General features: G+C 49.2%; 1 protein-coding gene across 4 annotated transcripts in view; it reads left to right on the top strand.

Moving 5' to 3' along the window:
* The first annotated feature begins 475 nt into the window (after positions 1 to 475).
* MYLK (myosin light chain kinase) overlaps positions 476 to 24,093 on the top strand; it is a 349,601-nt gene continuing 325,983 nt past the window's right edge. For 2 of the 4 annotated variants that reach the window (XM_077273316.1, XM_077273314.1), the window contains exon 1: positions 476 to 588. The gene's annotated coding sequence lies outside the window, so the exon portion shown is untranslated. Of the gene's footprint in view, positions 589 to 6,051; positions 6,090 to 24,093 lie in introns of those variants that run through there. The other 2 variants (XM_077273317.1, XM_077273315.1) reach the window with 2 other exon arrangements.

Here is a 24,093-nt window from a genome sequence, read left to right as displayed (position 1 = left end):
GCGGAGTATTGATGATGAGATCTATTATAGGGCGGAGTATTGATGATCGGATCTATTATAGGGCGGAGTATTGATGATCGGATCTATTATAGGGCGGAGTATTGATGATCGGATCTATTATAGGGCGGAGTATTGATGATCGGATCTATTATAGGGCGGAGTATTGATGATCGGATCTATTATAGGGCGGAGTATTGATGATCGGATATATTATAGGGCGGAGTATTGATGATCGGATCTATTATAGGGCGGAGTATTGATGATCGGATCTATTATAGGGCGGAGTATTGATGATCGGAGATGTAGTACTCAGCCGCCTGCAGTTCCCCGCTTGTCCAGCAGATGTCGCCGGCAGTGCAGGCTTCCCCGCTCCGCGCTCGCACCTGCCGCTCTTCCCCGCGCGGTCGCTTGTTGTCTGTTCACATTGTCCCGACTGCAGCCGCAGGGAGAGAACAGTCACTGACACCCGGAGCTGTCACCAGGGCAACGGCGCGGGGAGGTAGAGCCGTGAGCAGCCCGCAGGGGGGCGGAGCTCAGAGCAGGGTCAACGGTCAGGGAGAGAGGTGAAGTGCGAGCTCTGTGTCCAAGGTGAGTGCAAAGCCGAGAACACGGACTGCCCCTCATAGACGGAGACCCCAGATACACGGACTGCCCCTCATAGACGGAGACCCCGATACACGGACTGCCCCTCATAGACGGAGACCCCCGATACACGGACTGCCCCTCATAGACGGAGACCCCGATACACGGACTGCCCCTCATAGACGGAGACCCCCGATACACGGACTGCCCCTCATAGACGGAGACCCCGATACACGGACTGCCCCTCATAGACGGAGACCCCAGATACACGGACTGCCCCTCATAGACGGAGACCCCCGATACACGGACTGCCCCTCATAGACGGAGACCCCCGATACACGGACTGCCCCTCATAGACGGAGACCCCAGATACACGGACTGCCCCTCATAAACGGAGACCCCCGATACACGGACTGCCCCTCATAGACGGAGACCCCAGATACACGGACTGCCCCTCATAAACGGAGACCCCCGATACACGGACTGCCCCTCATAGACGGAGACCCCCGATACACGGACTGCCCCTCATAAACGGAGACCCCCCGATACACGGACTGCCCCTCATAGACGGAGACCCCCGATACACGGACTGCCCCTCGTAGACGGAGACCCCGATACACGGACTGCCCCTCATAGACGCAGACCCCGATACACGGACTGCCCCTATAGACGGAGACCCCCGATACACAGACTGCCCCTATAGACGGAGACCCCCGATACACGGACTGCCCCTCATAGACGGAGATCCCGATACACGGACTGCCCCTCATAGACGGAGACCCCGATACACAGACTGCCCCTCATAGACGGAGACCCCCGATACACGGACTGCCCCTCATAGACGGAGACCCCGATACACGGACTGCCCCTCATAGACGGAGACCCCCGATACACGGACTGCCCCTCATAGACGGAGACCCCCGATACACGGACTGCCCCTCATAGACGCAGACCCCGATACACGGACTGCCCCTATAGACGGAGACCCCCGATACACAGACTGCCCCTCATAGACGGAGACCCCCGATACACGGACTGCCCCTCATAGACGGAGACCCCCGATACACGGACTGCCCCTCATAGACGGAGACCCCCGATACACGGACTGCCCCTCATAGACGGAGACCCCCGATACACGGACTGCCCCTCATAGACGGAGACCCCCGATACACGGACTGCCCCTCATAGACGGAGATCCCGATACACGGACTGCCCCTCATAGACGGAGACCCCCGATACCCGGACTGCCCCTCATAGACGGAGACCCCCGATACACGGACTGCCCCTCATAGACGGAGACCCCGATACACGGACTGCCCCTCATAGACGGAGACCCCGATACACGGACTGCCCCTCATAGACGGAGACCCCCGATACACGGACTGCCCCTCATAGACGGAGACCCCCGATACACGGACTGCCCCTCATAGACGGAGACCCCCGATACACGGACTGCCCCTCATAGACGCAGACCCCGATACACGGACTGCCCCTATAGACGGAGACCCCCGATACACAGACTGCCCCTATAGACGGAGACCCCCGATACACGGACTGCCCCTCATAGACGGAGACCCCCGATACACGGACTGCCCCTCATAGACGGAGACCCCCGATACACGGACTGCCCCTCATAGACGGAGACCCCCGATACACGGACTGCCCCTCATAGACGGAGACCCCCGATACACGGACTGCCCCTCATAGACGGAGACCCCCGATACACGGACTGCCCCTCATAGACGGAGATCCCGATACACGGACTGCCCCTCATAGACGGAGACCCCCGATACCCGGACTGCCCCTCATAGACGGAGACCCCCGATACACGGACTGCCCCTCATAGACGGAGACCCCGATACACGGACTGCCCCTCATAGACGGAGACCCCGATACACGGACTGCCCCTCATAGACGGAGACCCCCGATACACGGACTGCCCCTCATAGACGGAGACCCCCGATACACGGACTGCCCCTCATAGACGGAGACCCCCGATACACGGACTGCCCCTCATAGACGCAGACCCCGATACACGGACTGCCCCTATAGACGGAGACCCCCGATACACAGACTGCCCCTATAGACGGAGACCCCCGATACACGGACTGCCCCTCATAGACGGAGACCCCCGATACACGGACTGCCCCTCATAGACGGAGACCCCCAATACACGGACTGCCCCTCATAGACGGAGACCCCAGATACACAGACTGCCCCTCATAGACGGAGACCCCCGATACACGGACTGCCCCTCATAGACGGAGACCCCCGATACACGGACTGCCCCTCAGACGGAGACCCCCGATACACGGACTGCCCCTCATAGACGGAGACCCCCGATACACGGACTGCCCCTCATAGACGGAGACCCCCGATACACGGACTGCCCCTCATAGACGGAGACCCCGATACACGGATTGCCCCTCATAGACGGAGTTCCCGATACACGGACTGCCCCTCATAGAGGGAGACCCCCGATACACGGACTGTCCCTCATAGACGGAGACCCCCGATACACGGACTGCCCCTCATAGACGGAGACCCCCGATACACAGACTGCCCCTCATAGACGGAGACCCCAGATACACGGACTGTCCCTCATAGACGGAGACCCCCGATACACATACTGCCCCCATAGACGGAGACCCCCGATACACGGACTGCTCCTCATAGACGGAGACCCCAGATACACGGACTGCCCCTATAGACGGAGACCCCCGATACACAGACTGCCCCTCATAGACGGAGACCCCGATACACGGACTGCCCCTCATAGACGGAGACCCCGATACACGGACTGCCCCTCATAGACGGAGACCCCGATACACGGACTGCCTTTATAGACGGAGACCCCAGATACACGGACTGCCCCTCATAGACGCAGACCCCGATACACAGACTGCCCCTATAGACGGAGACCCCAGATACACGGACTGCCCCTCATAGACGGAGACCCCTGATACACAGACTGCCTTTATAGACGGAGACCCCAGATACACGGGCTGCCCCTCATAGACACAGACCCCGATACACAGACTGCCCCTATAGACAGAGACCCCAGATACACGGACTGACCCTATAGATGGAGACCCCCGATACACGGACTGCCCCTATAGACGGAGACCCCCGATACACAGACTGCCCCTATAGACGGAGACCCCAGATACATGGGCTGCCCCTATAGACGGAGACCCCAGATACACGGACTGCCCCTATAGACGGAGACCCCAGATACACGGGCTGCCCCTCATAGACGGAGACCCCAGATACACGGACTGCTCCTATAGATGGAGACCCCCGATACACGGACTGCCCCTCATAGACGGAGACCCCCGATACACGGACTGCCCCTCATAGACGGAGACCCCCGATACACGGACTGCCCCTCATAGACGGAGACCCCCGATACACGAACTGCCCCTCATAGGCGGAGACCCCCGATACACGGACTGCCCCTCATAGACGGAGACCCCCGATACACGGACTGCCCCCTATAGACGACCCCAGATACACGGACTGCCCCTCATAGACGGAGACCCCAGATACACGGACTGCCCCTATAGACGGAGACCCCCGATACACAGACTGCCCCTCATAGACGGAGACCCCGATACACGGACTGCCCCTCATAGACGGAGACCCCGATACACGGACTGCCCCTCATAGACGGAGACCCCGATACACGGACTGCCTTTATAGACGGAGACCCCAGATACACGGGCTGCCCCTATAGACGGAGACCCCAGATACACGGACTGCCCCTCATAGACGCAGACCCCGATACACAGACTGCCCCTATAGACGGAGACCCCAGATACACGGACTGCCCCTCATAGACGGAGACCCCTGATACACAGACTGCCTTTATAGACGGAGACCCCAGATACACGGGCTGCCCCTCATAGACGCAGACCCCGATACACAGACTGCCCCTATAGACAGAGACCCCAGATACACGGACTGACCCTATAGATGGAGACCCCCGATACACGGACTGCCCCTATAGACGGAGACCCCCGATACACAGACTGCCCCTATAGACGGAGACCCCAGATACACGGGCTGCCCCTATAGACGGAGACCCCAGATACACGGACTGCCCCTATAGACGGAGACCCCAGATACACGGGCTGCCCCTCATAGACGGAGACCCCAGATACACGGACTGCTCCTATAGACGGAGACCCCCGATACACGGACTGCCCCTCATAGACGGAGACCCCTTATACCCGGACTGCCCCTCATAGACGGAGACCCCAGTTACACGGACTGCCCCGTATAGACGGAGACCCCCAATACACGGACTGTCCCCTATAGACGGAGACCCCAGATACACGGACGGCCCCCTATAGACGGAGACCCCAGATACTGGCTCCTTCTCCTGCCCCCCTCTGGCTCCGTCTCGTGCCCCCCTGTGGCTCCGTCTCCTGCCCCCCTGTGGCTTCTTCTCCTGCCCCCTGTGGCTTCGTCTCCTGCCCACCTCTGGCTCCGTCTCCTGCCCCCCTGTGGCTTCTTCTCCTGCCCCCCTCTGGCTCTGTTGCCTGCCCCCCTCTGGCTCTGTCGCCTGCCCCCCTCTGGCTCTGTCGCCTGCCCCCCTCTGGCTCTGTCGCCTGCCCCCCTCTGGCTCCGTCTCCTGCCCCCCTCTGGCTCCGTCTCCTGCCCCCTCTGGCTCCATCTCCTGCCCCCCTCTGGCTCCGTCTCCTGCCCCCCTCTGGCTCCGTCTCCTGCCCCCCTCTGGCTCTGTCTCCTGCCCCCCCCCCCCCCCCGGCTCCATCTGCCTCCCTCTGGCTCCATCTCCTGCCTCCCTCTGGCTCCGTCTCCTGCCCCCTCTGTCTCCGTCTCTTGCCCCCCTCTGTCTCCGTCTCCTGCCCCCCTCTGGCTCCGTCTCCTGCTCCCCTGTGGCTCCATCTCCTGCCCCCTCTGGCTCCGTCTCCTGTCCCCCTCTGGCTCCGTCTCCTGCCTCCCTCTGGCTCCGTCTCCTGCCTCCCTCTGGCTCCGTCTCCTGCCTCCCTCTGGCTCCGTCTCCTGTCCCCCTCTGGCTCCGTCTCCTGCTCCCCTGTGGCTCCGTCTCCTGCCCCCTCTGGCTCCGTCTCCTGTCCCCCTCTGGCTCTGTCTCCTGCCTCCCTCTGGCTCTGTCTCCTGCCCCCTCTGGCTCCATCTCCTGCCCCCCTCTGGCTCCATCTCCTGCCCCCCTCTGGCTCCATCTCCTGCCCCCCTCTGGCTCCATCTCCTGCCCCCCTCTGGCTCCATCTCCTGCCCCCCTCTGGCTCCATCTCCTGCCTCCCTCTGGCTCTGTCTCCTGCCCCCCTCTGGCTCCGTCTCTTGCCTCCTCCTCGGTGTGCGGTCCCAGGTGCAGGAGTGTCCCGGGATTTCCTCGGAGCTGGCAGCGACCCCCACTAGTGTGATGTAGGAGGGCTCGTCAGCCACGTTTATACCCTCTGTCTGCTCCTGGGTGCAGGTCACAGGGAGAATGAGAAGAGGAGGCACACGGACTGATCGCTCAGGTACATGGGGGCTCAGGGGGCTCCCACTGGGGGTAACTGTAGGTCGTGCAAATATCATTTAGGGGCATAAAAGAAGGGGTGACTACTCTGCAGATAGTGGGGGCTGAATAGAAATTCCTTCTGTTTCTGTTGTACATAGCCATTCTTCCTGACTGTTTCCTTGGTACTTAGATGTTCCATCTGTTTTCTTGCTGCACGGATGTTCCTCCTTACTGTTTCCTTGGTGCATATATTTTCCTCTTGACTGTTTCCTTGCTGCATGGATGTTCATTCTGACTGTTTCCTTTAGTGGACGGGTGTTCGTTCTGACTATTTCCTTTGGTGGGCCGATGTTCCCTCTGACTGTTTCCTTTTGTGGATGGATGTTCCTTCTGACTGTTTCATTTGCTGGATGGATGTTCCTTCTGACTATTTACTCTGGTGGACGGATGTTCCTTCTGACCGTTTCCTTTGCTGGACGGATGTTCCTTCTGACTATTTACTTTGGTGGATGTATGTTCCTTCTGACTGTTTCCTTTGGTGGATGGATGTTCCTCCTGACTGTTTCCTTTGGTGGCTGGATGTTCCTTCTGACTGTTTCCTTTGGTGGATGGATGTTCCTTCTGACTGTTTCCTTTGGTGGACGGATGTTCCTTCTGACTGTTTCCTTTGGTGGACGGATGTTCCTCTTGACTGTTTCCTTGCTGCATGGATGTTCTTCCTGGCTGTTTCCTTTGCTGGATGGATGTTCCTTCTGACTGTTTCCTTTGGTGGATGGATGTTCCTCCTGACTGTTTCCTTTGGTGGACGGATGTTCCTTCTGACTGTTTCCTTTGGTGGATGGATGTTCCTCCTGACTGTTTCCTTTGGTGGACGGATGTTCCCTCTGACTGTTTCCTTTGATGGATGGATGTTCCTTCTGACTGTTTCCTTTAGTGGATGGATGTTCCTTCTGACTGTTTCCTTTAGTGGATGGATGTTCCTTCTGACTGTTTCCTTTAGTGGATGGATGTTCCTTCTGACTGTTTCCTTTAGTGGATGGATGTTCCTCCTGACTGTTTCCTTTAGTGGATGGATGTTCCTTCTGACCTTTTCCTTTGGTGGACGGATGTTCCCTCTGACTGTTTCCTTTGATGGATGGATGTTCCTTCTGACTGTTTCCTTTAGTGGATGGATGTTCCTTCTGACTGTTTCCTTTAGTGGATGGATGTTCCTTCTGACTGTTTCCTTTAGTGGATGGATGTTCCTTCTGACTGTTTCCTTTAGTGGATGGATGTTCCTCCTGACTGTTTCCTTTAGTGGATGGATGTTCCTTCTGACCTTTTCCTTTGGTGGATGGATGTGCCTCCTGACTGTTTCCTTTGGTGGATGGATGTTCCTCCTGTTTCCTTTGGTGGACGGATGTTCCTTCTGACTATTTAATCTGGTGGATGGATGTTCCTTCTGACTGTTTCATTTGGTGGATGGATGTTCCTTCTGAATGTTTCCTTGCTGCATGGATGTTCCTTCTGACTGTTTTCCTTTGGTGGACGGATGTTCCTCCTGACTGTTTCCTTTGGTGGATGGATGTTCCTCCTGACTGTTTCCTTTGGTGGATGGATGTTCCTCCTGACTGTTTCCTTTGGTGGATGGATGTTCCTTCTGACTGTTTCCTTTGGTGGACGGATGTTCCTCCTGACTGTTTCCTTTGGTGGACGGATGTTCCTCCTGACTGTTTCCTTGGTGCTCGTTCCTCGTTATTGCCCCTGATTAATAGATGAATGATCTGCCCTGATTAGTACATGCGCCCAGTGACATGATAGTGATGTAACCTGGCAGGATCCTGGGCAGAGAAGGGTTAATGTGGGGTCCGTCCGTCCTTTGGGGGGCCGCATATGTTTGGATTAATTGATTCCAATAAATCTGCGGTTTTCCTGTATCTAGGGTGGATTCTTGTGTGGGGAGGGTCTGTGTAGATTGTGGGGATGTTTGGGGGAACAGTGGGTTCTGAGGCCGGGGGCACGATGGCTGCAGCTCTGGGGAGGGTCCGTGTAGATTGTGGGGATGTTTGGGGGGAACAGTGGGGTCTGAGGCCGGGAGCGTGATGGCTGCAGCTCTGGGGAGGGTCTGTGTAAATTGTGGGGATGTTTGGGGGGAACAGTGGGGTCTGAGGCCGGGGGAACGATGGCTGCAGCTCTGGGGAGGGTCCGTGTATATTGTGGGGATGTTTGGGGAGAACAGTGGGGTCTGAGGCCGGGGCACGATGGCTGCAGCTCTGGGGAGGGTCCGTGTAGATTGTGGGGATGTTTGGGGAGAACAGTGGGGGCCGAGGCCGGGGGCACGATGGCTGCAGCTCTGGGGAGGGTCCGTGTATATTGTGGGGATGTTTGGGGAGAACAGTGGGGTCTGAGGCCGGGGCACGATGGCTGCAGCTCTGGGGAGGGTCCGTGTAGAGTGTGGGGATGTTTGGGGGGAACAGTGGGGTCTGAGGCCGGGGGCACAATGGCTGCAGGTCTGGGGAGGGTCTGTGTAGATTGTGGGGATGTTTGGGGGGAACAGTGGGGTCTGAGGCCGGGAGCATGATGGCTGCAGCTCTGGGGAGGGTCTGTGTAAATTGTGGGGATGTTTGGGGGGAACAGTGGGGTCTGAGGCCGGGGGCACGATGGCTGCAGCTCTGGGAAGGGTCCGTGTATATTGTGGGGATGTTTGGGGAGAACAGTGGGGTCTGAGGCCGGGGCACGATGGCTGCAGCTCTGGGGAGGGTCCGTGTAGAGTGTGGGGATGTTTGGGGGGAACAGTGGGGTTTGAGGCCGGGGGCACAATGGCTGCAGGTCTGGGGAGGGTCCGTGTAGATTGTGGGGATGTTTGGGGGGAACAGTGGGGTCTGAGGCCGGGGGCACGATGGCTGCAGGTCTGGGGAGGGTCTGTGTAGATTGTGGGGATGTTTGGGGGGAACAGTGGGGTCTGAGGCCGGGGGCACAATGGCTGCAGGTCTGGGGAGGGTCTGTGTAGATTGTGGGGATGTTTGGGGGGAACAGTGGGGTCTGAGGCCGGGGCACGATGGCTGCAGCACTGGGGAGGGTCCGTGTAGATTGTGGGGATGTTTGGGGAGAACAGTGGGGTCTGAGGCCGGGGGCACAATGGCTGCAGGTCTGGGGAGGGTCCGTGTAGAGTGTGGGGATGTTTGGGGGGAACAGTGGGGTCTGAGGCCGGGGGCACGATGGCTGCAGGTCTGGGGAGGGTCTGTGTAGATTGTGGGGATGTTTGGGGGGAACAGTGGGGTCTGAGGCCGGGGGCACAATGGCTGCAGGTCTGGGGAGGGTCTGTGTAGATTGTGGGGATGTTTGGGGGGAACAGTGGGGTCTGAGGCCGGGGCACGATGGCTGCAGCACTGGGGAGGGTCCGTGTAGATTGTGGGGATGTTTGGGGAGAACAGTGGGGTCTGAGGCCGGGGGCACAATGGCTGCAGGTCTGGGGAGGGTCTGTGTAGATTGTGGGGATGTTTGGGGGGAACAGTGGGGTCTGAGGCCGGGGCACGATGGCTGCAGCTCTGGGGAGGGTCTGTGTAGATTGTGGGGATGTTTGGGGAGAACAGTGGGGTCTGAGGCCGGGGGCACAATGGCTGCAGGTCTGGGGAGGGTCCGTGTAGATTGTGGGGATGTTTGGGGGGAACAGTGGGGTCTGAGGCCGGGGCACGATGGCTGCAGCTCTGGGGAGGGTCTGTGTAGATTGTGGGGATGTTTGGGGGGAACAGTGGGGTCTGAGGCCGGGGCACGATGGCTGCAGCTCTGAGGAGGGTCTGTGTAGATTGTGGGGATGTTTGGGGAGAACAGTGGGGTTTGAGGCCGGGGGCACAATGGCTGCAGGTCTGGGGAGGGTCTGTGTAGATTGTGGGGATGTTTGGGGAGAACAGTGGGGTTTGAGGCCGGGGGCACAATGGCTGCAGCTCTGGGGAGGGTCCGTGTAGATTGTGGGGATGTTTGGGGAGAACAGTGGGGTCTGCTCACAGTGGCGCAGGATGGCGCGGCTGCCTGGTTTGGCGATTTCTCTTTAAAGTAAATTGAATAGATATAATAATAAAATATAGGGGGCAGTACAACGTGCGGGGGTCTGACAAGCGATGAACATGATGATTTATCAGATTTACATCTTGTCATCTGTAAAAGGATTTCTAAACTCATCTACTGTGATTGGTAAGGATCTTGCCAGGCGCTTGAGATTAGGACTCATTCACACCTGTCTACAAGTATCAGTAACTTCTTACCTAAGCTGGAAGCTGAGGATAGAGATTCGTTAGACAGGCCGCTTACGGCGGAGGAGTTGGAGGGGGCCTTGAGGTCCATGGCAGGGGGGAAGGCTCCGGGGGCTGACGGCATCCCTGTTGAGATCTATGATGTCCTTTCTGAAGAGTTGTTGACCAGATTGTTGGGGGTGTTTGAGGAGTCACTGGAGAGGGGAATATTGCCTGCTTCCATGAGGGAGGCCACTATTGTGGTCATTCCTAAACCCGAAAAAAACCCACGGTTGCCGGAGTCATACAGACCGATATCACTCCTGACAACAGATGTTAAGATTTTGGCTAAAGCCTTGGCGAACAGACTGACCAGGGTGATAGAAAAGGTGGTTCATTCGGACCAATCCGGCTTTATGCCTAATAAATCCACTGCCATCAACTTGAGAAGGCTATTCCTTAATATGCAGATACCGGCGGAGAATGCTGGTAGGAGGGTGGTAGTTTCCCTCGATGCACATTAGGCCTTTGATAGTATAGAATGGCAATACCTGTGGTCGGTCCTGGGTCGCTTTGGGTTTGGGCCAGTTTTTATGTCATGGGTGAGACTCCTGTACTCCTCTCCAGTGGCTAAACTTAGGGTGAACAACGCACTATCGGAAAGCTTTCAACTGTTTCGAGGTACTCGGCAGGGGTGCCCGTTGTCCCCGTTGCTGTTTGCTCTGGCGGTGGAACCACTGGCGGCGGCTATCAGAAGGTCTCAATTAGTAAAGGGGTTTGTGTATGGGAAAATGGAGGAGAAAATTGCTCTGTATGCCGATGATATTTTGCTTTTTCTTGAGGATCCTGGGGAGCCTTTAAGAAATGTGATTTCATTAATTGAAGGATTTGGGCAAATTTCTGGATTAATTATCAACTGGGATAAATCAAGTGTTATGCAGGTGGATAGGGAAGTAGATTGTACGAGGGAGGTGGAGCAGAATACGAAATTAAGGGTGGTGTCGCAATTTAAAGGGAACCTGTCACCTCGTTTTTTCGGTATGAGATAAAAATACTGTTAAATAGGGCCTGAGCTGTGCATTACAATAGTGTAGTTTGTGGACCCCGATTCCCCCCCTATGCTGCCGAAATACGTTACCAAAGTAGTCGTTTTCGCCTGTCAATCAGGCTGGTCAGGTCGCATGGGCGTGGTGTCTTCCCCCAGATCTTGCGTAGTTTTCCGTTGGTGGCGTAGTGGTGTGCGCATGTCCAAGGTCCCGAATCCTGCACAGGGGTGTGAAAATAGCAGCGATGTCCGTTATTCCATTGGTGGTCGGTGGGCGCGGCCATCTTGCTTTGGCCGCACGTGCGCAGAAGCGGCGCTCTGCTGGCCGCGGCTTCAGGAAAATGGCCGCGGGCATCCGCGTGTGCGCAGATGGCTATCGCGGCGGCCATTTTCGTGAAGCCGAGATGCGAACTCTGCTTGAACATGCGCACACCACTACGCCACCAACGGAAAACTACGCAAGATCTGGGGGAATGGTAACGTATTTCGGCAGCATAGGGGGGGAATCGGGGTCCACAAACTACACTATTGTAATGCTCAGCTCAGGCCCTATTTAACAGTATTTTTATCTCATACCGAAAAAACGAGGTGACAGGTTCCCTTTAAATATCTGGGGATTCAGGTTTCTCTTCCCCTAACTAGATTTGAGGAACTTAATCTTGAGCCATTAATAAACAAACTACGCGTCAAAATCTCAGCTTGGAATAGGCTACATTTGTCGGTGGTGGGTAGAGTAAATCTCCTTAAGATGGTGGTGATGCCACAGGTTTTGTATATTTTGCATAACTCTCCGGTATGGATTCCTCTGACCAGATTTCGTAAACTAAGGTCATTATTTGGGGAATTGGTGTGGGGTGGGAAGAACCCTAGAATTAGGCAGGAGATACTGCAGAGACCTAAAGACGAAGGGGGACTTGCCCTGCCTAATCCCTGGTTATACTTTTTATCTGCGCAGAGCCAGCACCTTAGGGGTTGGGGGGATGGACTTGAGAAAGGTCAGGGGCATAGTAGCCTGGTACATATTATTGGCAGGTGGCCCTTGGGTCAGGGTCTAGAAGCAGGTATGTTTAAGAAGTTGGGAACTTGTTTTCACACCATAAATTTAATTCATAAGGTATGGCAGACGATTAAACGTATAAGGGGGGGTTGTGAAATTCACTGAGTTTTCACCTATCTGGGATAACCTCTCTTTTCAAGAATTTAATCATATGGAAGGAATGGGAGAGTGGAGGGACAAAGGCATTGGGTTGATAGGTCAGTTGATTCACAACGGGAATCTTAAATCTTATAATATGCTGCAGCAGGAATTCCAGTTCCCGGGGTTAAAGTTGTATCAATATAGACGGGTTCAGCACGCATTTCAGGCGCAAAAAAAGAGAGGACCTATAGTGATCCAGAAGGATTTAATGTTGGACTTTATACTAAATAACAACGGAACAAAAGGGGCAATATCCGAAGTATATGGCGATTTGCTACATACCTTTCTAATGGATTACCCTATTAAGGCCAGAGGGAAATGGGAGGATGAACTGGGGCAAATAGACGATGATAAGTGGGAGTCTATATTGGAATACATACCCAGGCCGTCGATGAGTGAACCTGGGAGACTGTCGCAACTATACGTGATAAATAGGGCTTACAGGACACCCGACATGTTATTTAAAGCCGGGCTGAGAGATGACTCTGGGTGCCCCAGGTGCTCCCGATCTCAGGCGGGGATACTGCACATGTTGTGGCGGTGTCCCAGATTGTTCGCATACTGGGTTGTGGTGCTGAACCAGATAGGGGTGATTTATGGATGTTCGATTCCTAGGGATCCGGTGGTTTGTGTACTTGGGTACGTGGAGGAAATCCTGACCGACGAAACTGCCAAAATGGCAATTGCTAGATTATTGTTCATTGCGAGAAAGGTGATTGCAAGGTATTGGATCAGGGAGGAACCTCCTACTAGACGAGAGTTTATTGCACAAGCGAATCATATTGTCCAGCTCGAAAAAAGCATATATAATAAGAGGAACAGGATGGGGTTTTTTCAAAAGCTGTGGCAGCCATGGCTGGATGGGAATAACTGAGGGGCGGTGGTAAAATGATGCTAATAGTAAATATGTATGTAATGTTTAATCTCTTCTTTCCAAGAGTATTGTATGGTTGGAGTTGGTCTTTAAGGGGGGAAGGGGGTGGGTGGGTCTGTTTCTTTAAAATCAAAAACACTGATGTACCTTGTTATTTAAATGGATTTTATTGTATTTCTTTTGCACAATAAAAAATATTTGGTAAAAAAAAAAAAAAGTATCAGTAACTTGTCCTTCTCTGCATCTGTAGACAGGTGTGTGAGCGCACAGTAAGGGTATGTGCACATGATGCGGAATTTGCTGCGGATCCGCAGCAGTTTCCCATGTGTTTACAGTACAATGTAAACCTATGGGAAACGCAAACCGCAGTGCAGATGCTGCGGGAAAAAAACGCGCGGAAACGCAGCGGTTTACATTCCGCAGCATGTCAATTCTTTGTGCGGAATCCGCAGCAGTTTTACACTTGCTCCATAATAGAAAACCGCAGGTGTAAAACTGCAGTGGAATCGGCACAAAAACCGCAATAAATCCGCAGGTAAAAAGCAGTGCTTTTGCCCTGCGGATTTATCAAATCCGCTGCAGAAAAATCCGCAGCTCCCACAGATATGTGTGCACATACCCTAACAGTATTTCTTCCCGCTGCCGTCTGCTAGGACTGCACCAATCGGGGACATGTCACTTACTGCAGCGGTAAATGTGCTGCAATGTTAACATCAACATGGATTTCAACTGAAACCAACGGAAGCTTCTTGTGGACAGTTTTCATGCAGATTTTGTTACAAAACGCTATCAGAAATCTATGTGAAATATATGTCCGAAGGTTACCGAACTGACCCGGTATAAAGCGGCCTCTACAATGAAGCGATAATGTGTGACTGTTACAATGTAACATACCTACTATATGTCAAGATAATGTATAAAATGGAGTAGGATTTTTCATTTTCCTTGTTATCGCACACGCTGTGGGCTCTGACCCCCCTTCTCTCTTTGCTTCGGCTGCTGTGTGTGTGAATCCTAAACCTCTCATTCCCTCCCACCACAAGAATGTTTATGACCTCTATAGCTGCAATAGACAATTCTCCCATCTAGTACCCGCTGAAACTGGTCTAGTCTCTCTCAAAAGACATGAGGTTCTTCTATTATAGTGAGATATTGGGCCACCGATTTGGGCTAGAAAACTACGGAGTACATATTGCAAATTTCCATCAGTAGATCTGTCAACCACTGTAAGCGCTAGCAGCTAAATACAACAAGTACAAAGTGCGGATTTCTCCTGAACCGTGTGGACCAACTAGTCCGAGTGCGGTATCATTAGAAAGCAAATTTTAATATAAGTGAATAATGATGGGTGTGCTGTGACTCTGCCGTGTTCTGAAGCCAAGATATGAGAATGATATTGCTGGTACAATCTGTAACTTTGAGGAGAGGGGAGGGTGCAGGTAAACCAGCCCCTTTAGTGATGTCACAAGCCTGCAGGTATAAGTGACTGCACTTAACCCAGCCTTCATTCTTGCCTGGGATTTCCCTACATAAAGACCTCCTGATGCACTGGGATATTTGGCTCCGCCTACCAGCATGGTTAGCTGACATGATCTAAGCAAATGTGAGTTTTATCTTTCTTTTAATCCATTTTTTTTATAATTGCTGTACATACTTTAAATTGTCTCATATTGTAAAATCTTGATATACCTTTTATAAACGCTGCCTAATCTTTTTATGGAGTAAAAGTTATTATATTTACTAGTTTTGTTCCCCTTGCTCTAAACGTACCCTAAGTCTTCTGAAGTTAATTACGCTACTAATTTGGGTTGGCTCAAACCCCTCTCTGTGAGAAATCTGAGCTGGTGGCAGCGAAGTGTGATCTGGGTTAGGTGGGTGCCTCTGGCAGCGACGGAACGGGGTTGTATAAGCTATTGTCTGGCTGCAGTCTGAGCATTTATAATTCCCTGGCTGCGGCATGCCTGCTAGCCAGTCCACAGTGAAGCGGCCCGTCCGGCGACTAATTATCCCAGGTGTACTTCCCTGACTGACCTGAGGGTAAGGGGTGCGCCAGAGAGCTGCAAGTTCTGAAGCGGAACTGGAAAGCGGGATATACATAAACCCCTGCAGTTCGTGATATTGTAGCAGCAGTGGGATAACGAAAATAAGCCCCTGCGGTAAATTGATAGGTTGATAGCCTTGTTTGTGTTTTCATTATATTGCAGCAGTGGTGGGATAACTAAGATAAGCCCCCTGCACATGTGATAGCTGTGTGCCGGCCAAAGGTCACCCCCGATCCGTGACCTATTGGTGTCAGCACGGTGGGAATCGTGACACTATAGACACAATGTATCTTCAAGAAGTGACTGATACATTGTATTTATGCTGTGTGGGTATTACATTATATCTATAGTGTATGTTTGTTTCATTGTATCTAGTGTATATTTGGTACATTGTACTTATAGTGTATATGTCACAGTGTATCTATAGTGTATGTATGTTACATTGTATCTGTAGTGTGTTACATTGAATCTATAGTGTATATATGGTACATTGTATCTATGGTGTATGTATGTTGCATTGCATCTATAGTGTAAGTATGTTACATTGTATCTATAGTGTATATATTGTACATTGTATCTATAGTGTATGTTACATTCATGTATCTATAGTGTATATATATGGTACATTGTATCTATAGTGTATGTTACATTGTATCTATAGTGTATATATGGTACATTGTATCTATAGTGTATGTATGTTACATTATATCTATTGTCAGTTGGTTATACTGAATCGTCAAGGATCCATAAATACATCGTATCTGTGTAACTGAATGACTGTTACAATGTAACATACACCCTATAGATACAATATATTGATTGCGAGCAACTGTATCATTGCAGCTATAGTGTGAATGGTACATTGCATCTATATTGAACAACTTTGTTGCATTGTGTCAGTTACATTGTAAGTCACTCAATGTAGATACAATGTAATAGACACACAAACTATAGAACCTGTGTAAGGGTATGTTCACACTTTGCGTTTTGCATACAATACATGTGGTTTTGTAACGTTTTTCTTGCATTTTTCACCTATTCATATGATGTCTTGGCAAATCACAGGAGGATTTAAAATATGTACATAAAAAAACAGCATGCTCATGAGATTTCAGAATTGTCATAGATTATGCTGGTACTGTAAAATGCTGTGTATCTTATGCTCCTAATACACTGTGTAAAAAATACAGCTGAAAAATTCCACGTGACCATACCCTAAAAGCCGCAGGTACAATTTATCTGTAGGGAGCAGCTGGTGTAAATGTTGTATCTATAGTGTGTATATGTTACGTTGCATCTATAGTGTGTATGTTATGTTGTATCCATAGTGTGTATATGTTACATTGTATCCATAGTGTCTATAAGTTCTTTTGTATTCATAGTGTGTATATGTTACATTGTTACAGCTGAATGATTTACATCTGTTAGACAGCTTGATTACATGTGGGGATTCCCTAGCAACCAGGCAACCCCCACATGTACTCAGGCTGGCTAACAGATACGATACGATACGATACGATACGATACGATACGATACACTTTATTGATCCCGTGGGAAATTATGGTATCACAGCAGCACAACTTACATCATAAGAATCATAAAATGAATTACATAATTGACATAACAGTTTGTTGACAGAAGGACATTATACATTAGAATAGGACAAACACAGCGGGTGAACTGAAAAGTAGAAGAAATAAAGTAGACAATCCCCTCTATGATTTAACCCTAATGTTATTGTTGTACATCCCCATAGCAGTTGGCACAAACGATTTCCTAAATTTTTCCTTCTTACACCTCAGAAATATTAGCCGGTTACTGAAGGTGCTCTTCTGTCTCATGAATAGCTCATATAATGGATGTGCATTATTGTTCATAATTGCCATACACTTTTTCAGAGTTCTTCTCTCCACTACCTCCTCAAGAGAGTCCAGATTGCAGCCGACAGCAGAGCTTGCCTTTTTGATAAGCTTATTCAGCTTATTAGCATCAGAGGCCCGCACACTATTACCCCAGCATATGATTGCAAAAAAGATGGCACTTGCCACTACAGATTGGTAGAACATTTCTAACATTTTGCTACACACATTAAAAGACCTCAGTTTCCTTAGGAAATACAATCTGCTCATCCCCTTCTTGTAGACAGTCTCTGAGTGGCATCTCCAGTCCAGTTTGCTATCCAAATGGACCCCCAAATATTTATAACTCTCCACCTGCTCTACCTCCTGACCAGCAATAGTGATCGGTAAGCATTCCATCTTTATCCTGCTATAGTTGGCCACCAACTCCTTGGTTTTCTTAACATTTAGTTGTAGATAGTTACCATTGCACCAATCCACGAAATTCGACACCACCCTTCTATATTCCTCATCCCCCTGATCTCCCCTAATACATCCCACAACCACGGAGTCATCCGAAAATTTTTGAAGGTGGCAAAGATCAGATTTATACTGAAAGTCCGATGTATACAGTGTGAATAGAAAGGGTGCAAGCACCGTTCCCTGGGGGGCACCTACACTGCTCAATAATCTGCTTGACACAACTGCACCCATCTGTACAAACTGTGGCCGATCTGATAGGTAGTCAGTTATCCAATTTCTCATCCCCACCTCCACCTTCATATCAGTCATCTTTTTGTGTAGTAAAGGTGGCTGCAGGGAATTAAATGCACTCGAGAAATCAAAGAACATCGCTCGCACCATGGTTCCGTCAGTCTCCAGAAATGAATGTACACTATGTAACAGACAAAGAATAGCATCATCCACCCCCAATCTATGTCGGTAAGCAAACTGAAGGGGATCGATAAAAGCATTGACCCTTGGTCTTAAGTGAGCAAGCACTAATCTTTCCAAGGCCTTCATAGCGTGAGATGTTAAGGCTACCGGACGATAGTCATTTAGGGTTGCAGGAGAAGAAGTCTTGGGTACCGGCACCAGACAGGAAGTTTTCCATAACACAGGTACCCTCTGTGTTTGTAGACTTCCATTAAATAGGAGTGTAAAGACAGTACACAGCTGGTCTGCACAAACTTTAAGGACACGTGAGCTGAGTCCATCAGGTCCAGCAGCTTTACCAATGTTAAGTGACTTAAACTGCCTCCTCACATCATTTTCGGATACTCTAAAATTAGTCTGCTCCTCCTCCAATATCGATGTTGCAGAATTTGCACCCAATTCCCCTCCACTTCCAGTTGGCAGTACACATGTACTGCTAAATCTATTGAAATACTCGTTCATCTCATTAGCCTTGTCCAGATTTCCTCCCCCGTGATCAGACCTTGCCTTAAGCCCAGTCAGTAATTTCATTCCTGACCAAACGTCCCTGGTATTATTGTGGGACAGTTTCTTTTCAAGTTTAATTCTGAAGGCTTTCTGGGCCTCCTTTATTTTATACTTCAATTCATGCTGTATCATTTTAATTTCCTCTTTGTCGCCTAATTTAAATGCCTTTTTTTTCCTGTTGAGCAAATGCTTCAATTCCTTTGTTATCCATGGCTTGTTGTTTGCAAAACACCTAATCTTTTTAGCCGGCACCAGCATATCAGTGCAGAAGTTAATGTAGTCAGTCACTCTACCAACCACTTCATTAACATTTGTATACTCATCCATTGTCCCAAGCAACACATCCCAGTCTGTAAGATGAAAGCAATCCTGCAAAGCCTGTTCATTAAATAAATAAATCATGTAAATCATGTAAATAAATCATGTAAATCATTCAGCTGCGGTGATGAAAACTAAATCTCCGAGCACTAAATAACTCATCGGACACCCGAGCGTGCTCGAGAAATCTCTAGTAACGAGTATATTCGCTCATCATCACTAGTTATGTTGTATCCATAGTGTGTATATGTTACGTTGTATCCATAGTGTCTATATGTTCTTTTGTATTCATAGTGTATATGTTTCGTTGTATCCAGTGTCTAATGTTATTTTGTATCCATATTGTCTAGATTTTTTGTTGTATCCATAGTGTGTATATGTTACGTTGTATCCATAGTCTCTGTTATGTTGTATCCATAGTGTGTATATGATACGTTGTATCCATAGTGTATATATTATGTTGTATCCATAGTATGTATATGTTACGTTGTATCCATAGTGTGTATATGTTACGTTGTATCTGTAGTGTGTGGCTGGTAAATTGTATCTTCTGGGGGCTTCCTTTACATTGCATCTTGTGTATAATGATGGTCTTGGAGTGTCACATTGTATCCATAGTGTTGACTATTGTATTGTGCTCCTCGGTGACCACAATGATTCATGTCCGACTCCTGCCTTGTGCTGATAACCTTAAAAACGCGTCTCCAGCTAATTACAGGGATCGGTCCACTGGTGATAACGAGCTGGGAATGGGAGAGTTGTGCAGATGTTGTGGGTTCCAGTATGTGAGGTTTTGGCCTCATGCACATAGCGGAGAGGAGTACAGGAGTCTCTCTGGTGGCAGTGGAGAGCCTCCAGCCCCCGACTACAGGTGTTTTCCTTTGTCATTCCAGCGGGGTGACTACAGCTCCCATTGAGGTTGTCACCCACCCTGTTGCATGAGATAAGGGCACAGCTGTCTGAGCTCCTGACATTGGATCTGCTGCGCTCGGCAGGTGACTGGATGTGAAATGACTCCGTGTTGGAAAGGTCAAGGCTGTGACTCTCCCACCGGCCACTGACCAGGTGCGTGCGAATGTGACAGGCAGGACATTGGCCCCGGCGCTGGGTGACACCAGGATGGTCAGTGCCAGAGATGATGGAGGTGGATGATGACAGTGTGTGGACTAGTGTGCGAGCTGCGACCGCGCCAGTACTGTCTGGTACATGTATGCATACAGTGCTCAGCATAAGAGAGCACACCCCTGTATTATCAGTACTATATATATATATATATATATATATATATATATATATATACATTGCTCAGCATAAGTGAGCACACCCCTGTATTATCAGTACTATATACAGTATATATATATATATATATATATATATATATATATATATATACATTGCTCAGCATAAGTGAGCACACCCCTGTATTATCAGTACTATATACAGTATATATATATATATATATATATATATATATATATATATATACAGTGCTCAGCATAAGAGAGCACACCCCTGTATTATCAGTACTATATATATATATATATATATATATATATATATATATATATTATATATATATATATATATATATACATTGCTCAGCATAAGTGAGCACACCCCTGTATTATCAGTACTATATACAGTATATATATATATATATATATATATATATATATATATATACAGTGCTCAGCATAAGAGAGCACACCCCTGTATTATCAGTACTATATATATATATATATATATATATATATATATATATATTATATATATATATATATATATATATATATATATATACATTGCTCAGCATAAGTGAGCACACCCCTGTATTATCAGTACTATATACAGTATATATATATATATATATATATATATATATATATATATATATATATATATATATATATATATACATTGCTCAGCATAAGAGAGCACACCCCTGTATTATCAGTACTATATATATATATATATATATATATATATATACATTGCTCAGCATAAGAGAGCACACCCCTGTATTATCAGTACTATATACAGTATATATATATACATTGTTCAGCATAAGTGAGTACACCCCTGTATTATCAGTACTATATACAGTATATATATATATATATATATATATATATATATATATACATTGCTCAGCATAAGTGAGTACACCCCTGTATTATCAGTACTATATACAGTATATATATATATATATATATATATATATATATATATATACATTGCTCAGCATAAGTGAGTACATCTCCTGTATTATTATATATATATATATATACTAGATGGTGGCCCGATTCTAACGCATCGGGTATTCTAGAATATGCATGTCCACTTAGTATATTGCACAGCCCACGTAGTATATTGCACAGCCCACGTAGTATATTGCACAGCCCACGTAGTATATTGCACAGCCCACGTAGTATATTGCACAGCCCACGTAGTATATTGCACAGCCCACGTAGCATATTGCCCAGTGACGTAGTATACTGCCCAGCCACGTAGTATATTGCCCAGCGACGTAGTATATTGCCCAATTACGTAGTATATTGCCCAGCGACGTAGTATATTGCCAAGTCACGTAGTATATTGCCCAGCGACGTAGTATATTGCCCAGCCACGTAGTATATTGCCCAGTGACGTAGTATACTGCCCAGCCACGTAGTATATTGCCCAGTGACGTAGTATATTGCCCAGCGACGTAGTATACAGCACAGAGCCACGTAGTATATTGCCCAGCCACGTTTGTCACAGGTTAAAAAATAAAAAATAAACATATACTCACCTTCCGATCCGAGGGCCCCTTGTAGTCCACGGCAGCTTCCGGTCCCAGGGTTGGTCTGAGCGCAGGACCTGTGATGACGTCGCGGTCACATGACCGTGTAGCGGTCACATGACCGTGACTTCACGTCAGGTCCTTTCCGCCCAGGACTTGTGATGACGTCGCGGTCACATGACCGTGACGTCATGGCAGGTCCTTCTGCCATACCATCTTTGCCACCGCAACCTGCAACGGAAGATGGCGTGCGGCGCGAGCGTCTCAGCGGACTACAGAGGGTGAGTATAGCAGGTTTTTTTTTTTTATTTATTATTTTTAACATTACATTTTGTACTATTGATGCCGCATAGGCAGCGTCAATAGTACAAAGTTGGGGACACACAGGGTTAATAGCGGCGGTAACGGAGTGCGTTACCCACGGCATAACGCGGTTTGTTACCGCCGGCATTAACCCTGTGTGAGCGGTGACCGGAGGGGTGTATGCGAGCGCCGGGCAGTGAGTGCGGGGAGTAAGGAGCGGCCATTTTTTTCCGGACTGTGCGCGTCGCTGATTGGTCGCGGCAGCCATGACAGGCAGCTGCCGAGACCAATCAGTGAACGAATAACCGCGACAGACAGACAGAGAAGGACAGACAGGCGGAAGTGACCCTTAGACAATTATATAGTAGATATATATACATTGCTCAGCATAAGTGAGTACACCTCCTGTATTATCAGTACTATATATATACATTGCTCAGCATAAGTAAGTACACCCCTGTATTATCAGTACTATATCTAATATATAAAGCTGAATGTGTGTGTGTGTGTATGTATGTATGTATGTATGTATGTATGTCCGGGATTGGCATCTGAACCGTAGCAGCTACAGCCACAAAATTTTGCACAGTCACACGTCTGGACCCCGAGAGCGTCATAGGCTATGTTGTGAGGTGAAATTTTAACCCCGCGCTTTCCAATTCACCAAACAATTTTGCCCCTATCTACATAATGGGGAAAAAGTGAAAGGAAAAGTGTTGGAGGCGTCGCAGCTACAGGCACAAAATTTTGCACAGTCACACGTCTGGACCCTGAGAGCGTCAAAGCTATATTGTGAGGTGAAATTTTAACCCCGCGCTTTCCAAGTCACCAAACAATTTTGCCCCTATCTACATAATGGGGAAAAAATGAAAGGAAAAGTGTTGGAGGCAAATTAACAGCTGCCAGATGTGAACAAGGGGGACTTAAAGAATGACAGCGATGGCACCAAAGAGTATATACTGTACAGTTGCTAAGGTGGGGCCCCAACATGGGATAATCACACCACCACGGGGATATGAACACACACACAAAATGCGCCACACACTACCACGTGCTCGAACACATATACCACCCTCAGTGCACATTTCACCACACATACACCAACCTCGCCACATAAAAGTAGAAACACAAAAGTCGCCGCTCAAAACTCGCCACGCGCAAAACTCTCCACATGCAAAACTCGCCACACGTGCAAAACTCGCCACACGCAAAACTTGCACACGCAGAAAAATTGCCACACGCAGAAAAATTGCCACATGCACAAAAGTTGCAACACATGCAAAAGTTGCCTCACACAAAACTTGCACATACTCAAAAGGCACCACACATAAAACTCGCCACGCGCAAAACTCGCCATGCGCAAAACTTGCTGCACACAACTTGCTACACTAACCTGTCACATGCAACTCGACACACAAAAAGTTGCTACACGCATGTCGCCACACAAAACTCATCTCACAAAAGTCCCTACATGCATGTCGCCACACGCAACTCAACACACACAACTTGACACACGAAACTCGCCCTAAAACACACACAAGTCTGGTATCCTTCAAAAATAAAAATCTGATTAATAAGCAGACAAACTACAAGAGCAACAAATGTACCATATAGGAATCCGGCAGCTGTCAGTCACATGACCAGTCTATTATGTGTATGTGTGAGCTAATATATACTGCCAGGGGGTGGGCTTACTGTTGGCTGGGGATTTATCAGGCTGCCATTTTAGCTTACAAATACTGAGGTAAAAATACTGACCAAATAACGTGTGAACGAGGGCTAATACAGGAGGAGATGGCATACAGCTATATACTATATACAGGAGATGACACACAGGTATATACTATTTACAGGGGAGATGACACACAGGTATATACTATATACAGGAGGAGATGACACACAGATATATACTATATACAGGAGAGATGACACACAGGTATATACTATATAGAGGAGGAGATGACATACAGG

Source organism: Ranitomeya variabilis, chromosome 7, assembly GCF_051348905.1.
Source record: "Ranitomeya variabilis isolate aRanVar5 chromosome 7, aRanVar5.hap1, whole genome shotgun sequence".
In the NCBI taxonomy this organism is placed as follows: Eukaryota; Metazoa; Chordata; class Amphibia; order Anura; family Dendrobatidae; genus Ranitomeya; species Ranitomeya variabilis.
The sequence above is the reverse complement of the archived record's forward strand: the minus strand, read 5'-3'. Positions and strand labels throughout refer to the sequence as shown.